Genomic DNA, 15,091 nt, shown 5'->3' with positions numbered 1-15,091 from the left:
GCGCTGCAAGACATAGGCCTCCTCAAAATATATCTATGAGAGGATATACCATAATCGCCACGCTTGACAGGCAGTTTGGCGATCGCAATGTGATATGGTATGCAGAACACGCTGCTGCCGATCCTCTAAAAACTTGTTTGTTAACAGTGGCAATCCTATGTAATGAATGCACGAAGTGTGAATCATATAAAATTGTATGTCGGGAAACGAACCCGCGGCCTAAGATCGGAAGTCTCACTCCTCTACCGCTGGGCTATCACTGCTCATCCACCACTGCTCACAGTGTAGTAAATACCGGTAACTCATGTACGTACTACCTATTGCATAAGTTAGTTTTCTTTTTTGAGTAATAGTTATGGAAAATAGTACATATTTATATACGGTACCAGATACTATATATATGATGATAACTAAAAATAAGAAAAATAGTCGGGTGTAAAATTTACAAAAGCATTATCTGGTCTCTATCATTTAATGAAAGGGAAATTAACAGGCAAAACAAAAAACTGCTTCATCTTACTTAAAGCTAAGTTATTACTTTATTATAATAAGTAAAAGTCGAGATTTCTATTAAAAATAATACTTAACTATTTTAATTTATATATAAAAATAGCTTTCATATCATATTAATCATCATATTCAGATGAATGATGTGAATGCCTATAAGCCGACGGTATCTTACAAATCCTTGTTAACAAAGTTTTTTCGGCATCGTGTCGTCATAGCGGTTTGGCGCCTGAACGTCTGGTAGCTGTGATGTCTATTGAATCGCTCTCAAGGATATGGAATGTTATGTTTATAAAAACTAAACATAACAGAGAATCATGTTAATATTTTCTTTTTTGGGAATGTAAGTGGATATTTACAAATTCAATCAGTTGACTTATGATATACACTCTAAGAGTAAATTACAAACTATTAATAAGTTACACAGTGTCTGTATCAGTAGCTGAACACAAAGTAAAGACTGTGCTTTGCAAAGGGTTTTTATGACGTCACGGGAAAGGCCGGGGGCTGGAGGGAGTAGGGGTTCAAGGCCGAGAAAGTAGGTCATTGGGACACGGGCACAGTTAGGTCACGCAAGTTACTACGAAACGTGCAGTCTCACAAATTAAGGCATCATCGCCTGTACAGGCACACAAATCTTATATTCCTTCATAAATTTTTCATACTCAAAAAGTTTCGAACAAATACTTGCCGCCAATTGTATACTTTAAACAGATAAGTAATTTTTACTACAAGTTTAGGAGTGCACGTGTTTTATGAGTGTGCCTAATAGTTTTGGCCAATACTGTACATTATACGGAACAGTGGATGGATCCCACAAGTTATGAGTACAGATATAATATAATAATTTACAAATAGAACAAACACACTTATAAACAAGATTTAATTACACTAATTAATTTTTTTTCAAGTTTAATAAAATAAACTATAAAATAGAATATTATTCATATTTACTTCGTTAAATGATAATAATAATATAATAATAATATTATAAAACAGGGCAACTGTTATAAAAATAGTGTATGCGGATTAAACATGAGAGGATTATTATTCAATTCATCGGACAGTGGCAGTGCCTGGCTGATGTCGATCCGACGGCACATCAAAAGCTGTCCCGCGCACGTAAATATCGTGAAAGAGCAAATACATCGCCATTTCTTTTTTCGTCCCAACCTTGGCCGCCCGAATAGGTAGTGAAGAGCTCTGCAGAATGGACGATTTGAATGGAAGAGTCGTTCCCGGGATATTCAGGCACGCGACTATTGAAGCATGCGAAACGCTCATAATGGAAAATAAACCGAATTAAATTAACCATAATTATGCTTTACTTTCTGAAACTATGATTGATGGAAGTATTATTTAGATGAAAAATTTTGACTTAATTTTTACAATAGAAGTGCAAAGAAAATAATAATTATTTTACGGCAACATTTCAGCTTGGTTTTAAAATAAAAGAAGTCAGAGTCACATTTACTTGAGGGTTTAAAAAAGACCAAGGTTTATTTTTATACTTTATCTCGAAATCTATATTTAATTCACTCTTCATCATCTTCATATTTGCTTTGCTTATTATATAACACATTTCGTGCTGGTTATTTTGTGTATATTATACCGTAAATTAAAATTATGTTTAAAATATTATTTTTATTGTATTTTTTATTTATGGCCCCTGCTGTTGGGGACCTCTCGTTCCTCCCCCCCCCCCCTATTTATTTGGGAACAGGGATTTGTTGAGGCAATAATTTTTTCGTTTGTTCTTTTTTATTAATAATCTCTCTTATCTTCTGCCATTCTTGATCATTTATACTATACATTGTTTTTATTTTTATTGATTACATTTTTCCAACACTTTTTATCCCATCTTCAGACTTGACAGCTTAGATCTATTTGTTATTCGCTATTCATTTTACATTATTTTTACTATATATATATCACAGTTTTACAGCTTAATTATTACATTAAAGTATTAATATGAGATTTATATGAAAAAACATAAAATAATCTTAAATGGACTTAGATGTTTGTTTCGCAGATGTTGACACTAATGGTGCCCGGGTAATTCATTTGATATAAACGATTACCGACTCATTCGTATGGTTGACCGCCTTGTCGGCATTTATACCCTCGTCTTCGTCACTTTTAGCTCATGGTGAAATAAACACTGTTAGTTAAAACTAGTTAGTTGGAAAAAATATTGCCTTTAATAGAATTTATTGATTGATTAAGCAAAATTGATTAGATATTTATAAAATTATGATTTAAATTAATTATAGGTGAAAAATCTTTAAATAGGTGACTGTGAAGCCCATTAGTCAACTTTAAAGCTTTTACACATATTTCTAATCATATAAAGTGATATATGGTATCCTGATACATGGTACATTAATTTATTTTTTTAACTTGTATATGACACTTCCATAATTTCTGGCAGTACAAAGTCTGCAGGGACAGATCATTAATTACAACAGACATTAATTATTTAAATATGTTTCAATCCTAATTTTGTAAACGTTTCTTTTCACTATATTATCGTTACGTTATTAATTGTTCCTAAAATGATTGCTTTTGGATAGTGTGTATCATTCATACACAGCAAATGAACTATATACAATCACCTCTTTAAAACTTTTCCACCTACAAGTGTTATGTAAATAGTAGCCCGTAAAAAAAAATTAACCGGTTTATAAATACTAGAGATTGAGAATACCGTAACTAGAGAAGATTCTTAATAAATATGGCGATCCATCTTCTATCAGTTATTATATTACAGAACTCTTAGAGCTTTTCCTGTAATTAAAAAAAAACACTTCCATTAATGGTTTAGGCGGAAATATAATAAACATCTTTTTTATTATAATAATTAAAAGACAACACTCGAAGCATGTTGTTTTTGCGAATAACTACATAACTAACATTCATCCCCTTTTCGATTCACAAAAGTTATTTCAGTCGGGAACGCGATTACCCGGGTTATTGGGAAATAGATTGCATTCTGTTGACATTTATAACAGGTGCTATCATTTAGCAATGTTTTACCAATATTTTGTTCAGGAAGAATACAAAAAATTTCTGTAACAAATATGCAATTCTAATTACATTTCTAGGCCAAATATTTTCTCTTCATTGAATTAAAATTTCATTTGAAATTTAGAAGAGCCTCATATTATTCGTAACTTTCTTAAGAACAGTGAAAATAATTTTTAGATACTATAAAAATTTTTTTTCATGTCGTAGCTCCTTTATTAATATATATAAATAAAATTAACAAACAAAGCATAAAACTTTATTTATATTTCCCTGAATTGATAGAATTTAAAAGCGAGGCAGTATAAACCCACCTTCATCTACATAATTGAAAATTATAAACATAATTTTCTCGATTTAGAAAAAAAATATTAAAACGTTAAAGCAATACGTGTATTCGATTTTAATTGCCAATATTTTTTTATTATTTTCGAAATAATACCATAAATATTTAAAAGAACTTCTAAAATTTTTACAGTCAAAGATAAGTCAAAGATAGTTACATAAGTTAAAAACAGTTAGTTTTTAACTTTTCTTAAAAAAAATTAGGAAAAAATTGTAAATAAAAAGTGAATTTAGTGTGTTTAGACCTGCTTCCTCTAAAAAGTTGGAAAAAAAAGCCCAACTATAAACCGAAAAATATATTTGTGTATGTGGAACACTGTAACGTGATTATAAAATGCCATTTTTAATACCTTCTTGCCATTCTCATTTAGCTATGATACTATATATATACGGAATTGAGTTTTAAACATATTTAATTTAATAAAATCTTGGCTGTACTAAATTATGCCCGATAACTATTCCCAGAGCAATAATAGAACAATTATACTTATTTCCACATAATTTTATACGCTTAGGATCACTTACAGTGACCGCAGTGTACATCATGATTATGCTTCTCTATTATAACACAAAACAAACTTAAATACGTCTTTTTGCGGTCAATTTCACAATGTCCTTAGTGATAAAACAATAGTAATGAACTGTTTACTATTGTTTTATCACTAAACATATTACCATTATTAAAAATCTATCACAGTGTAAAGGGATTTTTTTATACATGGCATATTCAAATAGCTTCCGTTCTCAATGAATAATCTTAATTGTGATAAAACTTCATGGTTTATCATTAACAACTTCACGAATTTTCTGGTTACTAAAGTGCAAATTAAAACTTTCCCGAAGTAAAGTTATTTTCCTTTCACGTTATAACCTATAATTATCACTAATAACAAACTGTGGCAAACCACTTTGCGTGCTAAAAGACTTTTAAGATCATTAACACGGGTATATTACGAAAAGGGGACTGCATGGCTAACAAAGAAAAAGAAAATAATATGTATTATGAAACAATGAAACGCAAGAAACAATATTTACATTATATTAAATTTGTTAGCATTACGCTTATTAGGAAAAAATGAACATTTTATAAAATGATGTTTACAGTTAAAACGGAAAATTATCATAAGACATTAGGGTTGTTACTTAACGTTTTAATTATGCAAGACCCACAATGCAAGAAATTAAATGATGATATATCAGTGTAGAATGTAATGTCGTTTATGTTTACGCAAGTTAATATAAGACGGAAATGCAGCTTATTCCGCTTTTAATGATAATTCTAGACAAAAATTACGTTATGTTATATGCATTTTTGAATCACCTTACTTTATTACATTACCAATGACATTTGTAATTAAATCCAATTTTATTATCTATGTAAAAAAATATTCAAACATGTATTATGAAAGTCAAACAATACCGGATAAATAAAAATTCACAATCTATTTTCCTTTAGTTTACTAACAATTAAGAAATTAAACAATCAACGGATTTAATTAGGAATTAATGATAATGTAACACATTTGAAGAGTATTAAAATGAGATTTTTTCAGACCTGTGCTGATCTACAACATATTCTCAATAATGCTCCATTCCCCAATGGATTCAGAAATAAAAATAACATAATGATAATCTAGAAACACAAGCGTTTTAAAAATTCAGATTTCTAGATATTAAAATTGTTATTAATTGAGTTTATCATCTGTCCCTGCGGAATTCGTTCAGCCAGAAATGATTGGCCTGTCGCATTCCAATACAAAAAATAAAATAATATAACATATTTTACAGTGATCACTTTTTTATACAGGTGATTGGAAATAGAGGTAAAAGTTTTAAAGCTCTTAGCTGACAAATAAGACATACACCCCTATTAAGTTTTTACGCCAATACCAATCATTCTGTCATAGTTTAATTTACTTTACCTTTACTTTATTTGCACATTTTTGCCTCACTAATCAGAATGGACTCAGTCCAAAATTTACGGATCATCTATTTATACCTTTTTTTAAGCAGTCGTTAAATATCAACTAACAAATTAATAATTATTTTTACAGACTTTTGACTTTCAATTTTAGCAAAATATAAATTCTATCTTCAGTTAAATCGGACATGGCAATTAAATTTATCGTATTTACAATGATTAAAAATACATATTCTTAAAAATGACGGTTGACGAAATGCCACCAGGGCCAGATTATTGATTAGGTATAGATGATTTTAGAAGCAAGAAATAGTATTTTGAATAATTATTACCATGAGAAAAGATAAATGAGTTATATGGCACAATTTCAGAATGAAATTTCTCTGACTTGTCATATGAAAAATTAATACTCCCGGAATCCGTAAGTCTTTTTATATTCAAGGCTATAAATTTACAGATAATGGTACGGAACATGAAATGTAAGCGATTTCATAACATGATGATTTAACATTGATGCTCTGGGGACAAAAATATTTATGTGGATAAATGTTTCCTTATCTAAACCGGGTTTTTTTTATATTTACAGTCATTATTACCTAGTTGGATCATATTAAATGTATTTAAGTAAATGTTGCGTAAAATTTATACACTATTCAACATAAAGTAATTGCCGAACGTACTATGATATGATAAATTACAAAAAGTTTGAATATAGCTAGTACCTATTATGATAATAATGTAAAATTTAAAAATAAGATAGATATATCTTTATTATTTGGCACCTCTACGTTTGGTAAAGGTGAAAATTGATTGATTCCGCTTAATGACTAATTGCATCCGTTAAGGAACTTAAACTAGTTCAACAACAAAATTAATGTTGGGAATTTAAAGTTTCATGCAACAATACCACTAATGCTCAAGATAATTACATTCGTTGTAATAAATGCCACCGTTGAATTTAAAAAAGAAGTGTTTGATTAAAAAATAAACAATGCAGTATTTCAATTGTATTCCTAAAGCAGCATAATTATGACTGTTGTGAATTGTTAATAAATCTCTGAAAAAAAAATCTGTACTGGAATTTTTTTTTTCTAATTAAATTTCAAACCAGAACATACACATACCTCTTATATCGACTAAATAACTAATCTTGTGTAAAATCTAATGAAAATAAAAAAAAAAACACCATGCTTTGATAAGCTTATGTAGCTAATGTATAATATAAAACAATTTATGATTAACTATGTATTTTAAAAACATTTTTAGTGTATGCCAAAAATTCAGAGAATATTCCAAATATTTTTCTTATTTAGTAATCGAATGGACTTTTTTTAGATCGAAGTATGAGATGATACGTAAACGATTGAAAGTAACTAACGTAGCCCAGCCAATTGCCAAGTTCAAATAGCAGCGAGCTTGCGACATAGCGCGAAGAAGGGAAACCGAGACCACAGACCGGCAAGCGCAGCGTATGACGTCCACTCGCAAGGTAGACAGACGACCTTTTCAACGACGTCATAAAAGGTCAGATACAGGCCACGTCCAACCAGTCCTACCTAAATGATGGTGATGAACAATATCCAATATCCTTATTGTGAAAAATGTTGCGTAACATTTATTCGTAAAAATGGCAGTCAAAAACATTTTATATTATTAAACCGGCTATCAAAATGAATAATCTCTAATTTAGCTCGTAAGAGAATTTTAGAGGAATCTACATAGACTATGTATTACTTCGTAAATGTACAATTGTAATGCGTTTTAATCATTTTTTTGAATTTCAATATCTTGCCTATCTCTTAGACCTTCAAGGTGGCATTTACGGAAGTGATGCGTAATAACAGTTTTGATATTCATAATTTTGCGGAGCTCTACATGGTACTTCTTATTTTCCCTAATGATCAAGATTTAATTGTTAACAGGAACTTACTATTTATATGTGAATTTACATTTGAATTGGAACGGTTTACGTTAGGAAAACATATAACAGCATATATTATAACTATTTTGATTTTGAAAACTTAAAACATAACTTTATGTTCGAATCTTTCTTGTTGTGTTTCTACTTTTTGTCTTTCGAGTCAGACATACAAACTCTATACTAGAATAAATAAATACGTGCCGCAACTACCTAAACTGAAAGTATAATGACTGCAAAAAATACAGTGAACTGTGAATTGTTGATTTGACACTACTTTCGAAATAAAAGCTACCAAAAAGTTTTTAAACGCTTGGGATACCTGTTTCACAATTCGGAAATAAAAAATTTTAGTGTCTAGTTTTAAAAAAGATTTTTTTTAGAAAAAATACTGATACATATTTTGTATACAAATAACAAATGTTGTAAATTTTCATAATCAAATAAACAAACAAATAAATTAATACATTTCAATGCAACGTGGTACCAATGCATTAGAATACATTTACTTTATTTTATTTCTTTTATGCTGTATTACGAGTTTTATCTAAACATGAAATGTGTTGTTATGGTGTACTCTATTAAATAGTTGCCTTACTGTGGAAAGTTATTAGCTCATTGCAGACAATATAAATAAATAAACAAGACTAATTTTAGAGGCATCACTTTGTTTTATAATTTTATTTATTAACAAAAAACAAATATTACACAACTATATTTTTAATTTCGTGAACTGCAAGAATCTAATAATGATGCGATTAAGCAAAGAATCTCAACATTTTCTGTTGCATTAATTTTTTTCTGATGCAGTTGCTGCTAGCCCGGAGGGCTTTTGCATCTTTGTCGGAAACAAAGTTCACTGGCCCTGGCATATGCCAGTTGAACGATGACCATCGCACGAAGATAGAAGACCGTCCACGTGGGAGTTTTGAGTGTAATGAGTGTAAGTGTGCGACATGCGATGGCAGCGAGGACTAGTTGGCGATCGAAAATGGAATACGGATCCCACCTCGGATCAGGGGCGGGCGGCCGTCTTTCGGAAACGAAGCAGATTGTGAGAAGCGTATTGCGTCTTTTATGTAATAATGTGTAATTAATCTGGTAATTCCACTGTCTACCTTAACCTTTCGTTATTTTTTACCTAAAAATTTTGCGCCATGCGATCCCAACTCAGCATATTTTACTTGTAATGCCAATTTTTTCGCGATCACTCAAATAGTGTAACCACAGTTTTTCCCAGACGTAAATGTAGCGTATCGCGTTCTACGAGAGATTCTGATGGACACAGTCTTGGTCCAAATGTTCACGGGGCACGGGGGATTCTCCGAGTACCTGCACAGGTTCAAACTCAAAGAGAGTCTCTCCTGCCTTGTGATCTCGCGGTGGACCAAACTGTGTTGCATCTGATCACCTGCTGCCCCATGTATGGAAGAGCGAGGTTTGAATGCGAGATGGAGCTGGGGGTCGACATAAAGAGGGACAACAACTCCTCTATAATAAACGACAACCAGCGCCGTTCAATATTTTTAAAATTCGCATCAACAGTAATTAAAAATTCAATCAGTAGAAATAAGACTAAATAGAAATAAGCGGACTCAAAGCAGTCAAGTAGGATAAGTTATTATTGGATGTATAGATAGAGGAGAAGTTAAGAATAAGTATAAGCACTAAGTTTTGTATTGTATAAGGATAGACAGATAGGAAATAGTATTAAGCGTAGAATTCATATATAAGAATAGACTAATAAAAACACGTAAATAGCTTAAGTTAGCTTAAATAATAAGTGTAATAAAAATAGGAATTAATACTATAAGAATATTAGGAAAAAAGCAAAATAATTAGAAACTAATTGTAACAGACGGTGGGGGGTTTTAGTCAGTAAAAGTCTGACACTGCCTGGGCCCTCCATTCCCAGGCGTCCAATGAGGATTCCCCCCCCCCCTCGTCTAGAAATTGTAAATTAGTAAATAAAGGCTCTGACTATGTTAGAGGAAAATTTTGTAAAATAAAAAAAAAACCACAGTAACACAATTAAATTTTACACCATACTGTAGAATTTTTGTGATAGAGATGGATGACCCATTATTAACGTTCATGTAGATCAGAGATTGTCAAACTTTTTTAGTCATAGACCAGTTTTAAAATAGCGCTGGTTTCTCTGCTTCGTTTCTACCATATTCCCAAATCTCGATTAAATGTAAAGGTTTCCATCTCAGGATCTAATTATGGAAATAAGCTACTGAGTTTTAACGAAGAAGAATTAGTTTGTAAGCACACACACTACAAATTGTATTTCGTCCCTTTGCACATCTGAACAAACGTTACGGACAGCAGCGGCGCTTTGCAAGTCTTGACTCGTTGTACTGAATATGGAATATGCAAGTTTTTACAAGTAACTATCGCTAAGCTTATTAAAATAGAAAGATAAAGACCGAGTCTCCAGTAGTACCGACTAATTACAGATAATATTTGTTTATTAAGGCATTTGTAATTTTAAATATCAACAAAATATGATTTCTTGTACACGCCGCTGGAATATAGAGCGCTTTATACATAGTGTGGTCCAGTTAGATAATCAACGTGCTATATAATTTTTAATGGTTTTAATTAACTATATTTTAGTTATTTACGAAGTATTAACAATGGTGTCATTATATTATCTTAATAACTTTAATAAAATTATTGCACTTAACCTAATAAAACTGAAATAATATTTAACCATCCGTTTCCTTCGCTTAATATATTTTCGCCTATAAAACATATTACGATAGTAAATATCCTTATTAATTTAGAGATAAATTTAGACAATAATCTTTAATTGCAGTTTTCTACATATTGCTCACTGCTTTCGTGCAGTACTGAGATTATGGTAGCGCTCCATTATCTAATAGAGCTGAAAATGGACTTTCTACTCTGTGTCTTAACTTCGACACAATTACCTAATTTTTTTCTTTTTCACACTCCGATTGCCGGAATCGATAAGACACGAACGACGGTGATCACAAAGAATGTGTTGTTTAATTCAAGGTGCGTGTTCCAACCACAGCTACATCACGCAAACTTATTGTCACGTGATACATATTTATTCATTATATTTTCTTTAAAGAAGTATAAATTATTACGGTACTTTTGATAATTTTCATTATTAATTAATTATTAACTGGTAGGCTACTTTCGCAAGAGGTCGACAAGGTAGGTCCCACACCGATGCCTTAATATACTGCCAAACAAAAATGTGTATACAACAATGTAACGATTTAAGAACACCATAGTGAAATTACTCATCTAATGTGATAAAACAGATCGCAAGAAGTAGAGCTCAGAGATGTTATAAATGATTCTATGTTATAATTATCAGTTGTTACTCGTCAGAAAAATAAATTATGCACGTTGCCAATAGTTTCCGCAAAAACTAGTAATTCAAAATCAATTAATAGTAATAACTAAGAAGTACAATCTTTTTCAAATCTATGTAAGCATTTCTTCTGCGATACTTCAGTATGCATAAGTCGTATTCTTAAAACATCCTTATTGTCTTTCAAAATAAAGGACAGTACGTTATTTTATTAAGAAATGTATATATGTAAATGTATAGTAAAATTTAGATTATTTATTTTGTATTATTTTTCGGCACCTTCCTGAGCGTTATCTCTGCACCGCTCTAGGCTGGCTGGTAGACAATGCCTATAGGCATTAAGTCCGCTATTATAGGTGTATAAAAAAGTAAATAAATAAGTGATAAATCTTATTAACTATAAGGTAAAATGAAAACGTTACCAGGATTGTGTATTGGTTTCTTTACTTATTACCATTACGTCTGTAATTATACCCGTAATTTCGACAAACAACAGCCCTATTCTAAGAAATAAAGCTATGACTTTTATACGATTTCAAACAGACACTGCTATGGTAGCCGGCGAATAGGCATCCTCTTACTGGGCCGCAACACCACCTCGACTGACGTCAATGCAAAAGGTATATATTGCAAATTAATGAAAATTCGAGTATGTATTGTAAAAATACGAGCTACATTTTTAATATTTTTCAACTATCATTAGGTAGTTAAGAAATAACCTTAATTCAATAATGAATGTTAAATTGATTAAAGTCGTTAATAATTCTCACATTATGTGTTAACGTGTGACCGTAATAGTGTTAAGTGAAAGTATAACTTTGGTAGGAAGTAGGTGTGCCATAATCAGATTGCGGCAGTCATAGAGCTTCGCTGTAGACTTCGGCCGCTCCCACCAGCCAACTGACCGTAATCGTAAATATAGGACAGCACGATAGCTTTATCTTAATCCTAAATAATACCTTTCGTCATTTACAAAATTTATGACTAAACGTACCCTTGACTCTACTTCATTAATTTAATAATAATATTTTAAACATCAATATTTCGCATAAAAATAAGTTAAAACAAAATTTGAAACTTTAACTCACCTTACTATTACATTTTACGGATGCCCCCATCGTAACGCATAGGAGCACAAAGGCGAATTCACATGTCACAGGTACCAGCAGTTGGTCTCACGTGGAGAGGCACAACACGCAACCGGCACTGAAATGCGAGCGTACGAGGGAGAAGTTAGGTGCGCGTATGTTGTTGTTGTGAACAGCGGGGTGCTGGAGGCTCGAGTGGCGACGGAGCGCGGCTCTCGGGCATTCGGACGCCCGCGGCTGCGCGGAACGTCGCCCTCCCGCTCGATACGATGGCCATGAAAACTTTAGCCGAGCTGTCAAACCGTAGCGGCACGCAGATCACACAACGCGGACCTTTAGACCTGAGCTGTGCGACCATCAACATGCTATCGTCCGTTGTTCACTCACATCACCCACGTTAAAAAGCGTAGGAGTTTTTTTTTTTATTGTGGCGTCAAACATACTTGAAATTAATATATTTAAAATCATAATTAACTTATTCCTATTACCTAATTTAAGGTTTCCTATTTTTTTGCCCTCAAAACCATCCATACTGGTCAAAAGACTGTTACGGCAGTGTAGGGTTTTCTCACGCCAGGAATAATAACTTTACGAATTTAGATTAAAACATTTTTTTGCATCAATTCTTCCATGACACACACCATATATATACATATACACATATATATTTACATACATGTATTTATATATACATATAGAGACATACACATAAATAAACCCATTTCATGTATATAATACAAATATTTAGAACATTTACATTTGAATATTTTTTCTGTCCGTTCGTAAACCAAATTTTTTATATTTACCTTTACTAAGCGATTATAATATAATGAAGCTAAATAGTAGGAGAAATATTGAGCAAAAGTAGCTTTACATCGTGGAATTTCATGAAGTACTTAGGATTTTATTAATTTCGATATTCGTGTTACAGAAGTAAGCACTCATCCGTCTAGCAAAGCCAACTTCCACATTGTTAGTCTAATAAACGCTCATTCTTCCTCATTATTTTATACAAGTGCTTATGCATGTGAAAGGGATCGATGATTGCAATGAGCGTGAAAATAATAAAAGGATTTTAAAATGCGATTATATGCGGCTAATTTTTTAAAGATACAAGCATACCTTTAGAGCAAAAACAGCTGCATAAAGTAACATAACATGCCTTACAGTGGGCGTTTGGTTGGCTGATAAGAGGATAATGATGATAAATTAAGAATTTATAATAATGTTTTTTTGTATTGTGACAAAAACACAGTTGAAGAACAGACAGTTGACAAATAATCCCCACTTCTCAAACTCATTGTTAATAGAACAAACGCGAATTAAAACGAAATTTTAAAAAAATCAGAGGTAAAATTGAACACATTCGAATTAATAATAGACTATTATTTAGTCCTTTACTTTTGAATTCGTTTGGCCTTAATGTCTTTAACTTCACGATTATTTTTTTAGGAATTTATAAAGCTGCGCATGGGTTGATAGGCAATGCCTGGCAGTGACGTCGACTAAAACGAAAAATTCCTTAAGATATGCTCTAGTCATAAAGTATTATTATAACTGGACAGTGGTCGCGCCCTATTCGAGACCTGGTAAAACGTCATACATACCGCTTATAGTCCTTCGCCTTATCCTTATGAGATCGTTGTAAATGTAAAAAATAAGTTCAAAGGATGTGTATCTTATAAGCATATTGCTTTATTGCTTTGATGCATATTTAATTTAATTTAAAATAGACACCGTCGAAAGGAATCTAAAATAAAGCCTTCTAGATATTTCACCGTGAATTATTTCTTTGATAAAATACAGCGTAATAAGTACAATATATACTTTTATTTCACTTTTACTTAACCACAAATCTCTAACGTTATTCTTGGTCCCGGAAGCCATCTCAACCTACCGCGTACTCCGCAATGTCAAGGTGGACGCGGTCTTGGTCTAGCTCTTCAAGGGGCACGGGGGGTTCTCTGAATATCTTCACTGGTTTAAGCTCAAGGAGGACCCCCCGTACTTCTGTAAACCGGGCGTAGACCAGACCGTGATCCACCTTGTATAGCCCACTGTCCCCCGTTCGGAGGACCCCGAATCGACTTCGAATGCCCGTTAAGCACTAAAGTTAGCGAGGACTCCATGGCCTCGCTTATCAAGGAAGAAGAAACTCGTCCTGAGTTCCTTAAGCTTTGTAAGAAAATCGCTGTACAAATTATAAGTAAGAATAATAGTTAAAATGTAAGCAAATTGAAAGCAAAATAAAAATAATTGTAAATAATAGAAAAATTTATATAAAATCAAATTTGTAAAACAAAATAAAAATAAATATTTTAAAACCTGAGGAACGAGGTGATATATGAAGGGCATCGAAAAAGAGAGAAATGAAATGAAAGGGTAAGACAAACGAAATGTGGAAAGTAAGGAAAGGAATGAAAGATCTTAAGATGCATGGAAGAGAAGTGAAAAATTATTAAAAAGAAATAAAAGCCCCTAACCTAATAATAAGTTAGGGGTACGAGAGCTATGCTAACTCATGGAGGCTTCTGGACTGTGGCAATTAATAGATATTTTTAAGGTGTATATTGCCTTTTAGTATGTATGGATTTTAGAATATCGCATTTATATTTTGTTATTAAATTCATGCGGATTCATCTCCATGTTTCGCTTCAACCTTTGTTAACAATACGTGTCTTCTAATGTAAACAAATTGTACTTGCGATCTACTAACGTAAATTAAATCATTTGAACAAGTAACTATTATTATTTATAGCAAATTGTTGATAATTAATGATTATTCAGTCAAATAAGACACGATTTACAAAGAAACACGTATATAATTTTCGACAACAACTGTAATATTAATTAGCAGAAAGTTTAACTGGCCCTTACTTATGATCTGGACATCATGAACACATTAGTTATACGCAATTTTCTTCACGTTTCTT

Source organism: Battus philenor, unplaced genomic scaffold (genome assembly GCF_028537555.1).
Source record: "Battus philenor isolate CCGP_79_NKW_IND1 unplaced genomic scaffold, ilBatPhil1.0.hap1 SCAF_2, whole genome shotgun sequence".
NCBI classification, from domain to species: domain Eukaryota; kingdom Metazoa; phylum Arthropoda; class Insecta; order Lepidoptera; family Papilionidae; genus Battus; species Battus philenor.
Note: the sequence above shows the minus strand (reverse complement) of the source record.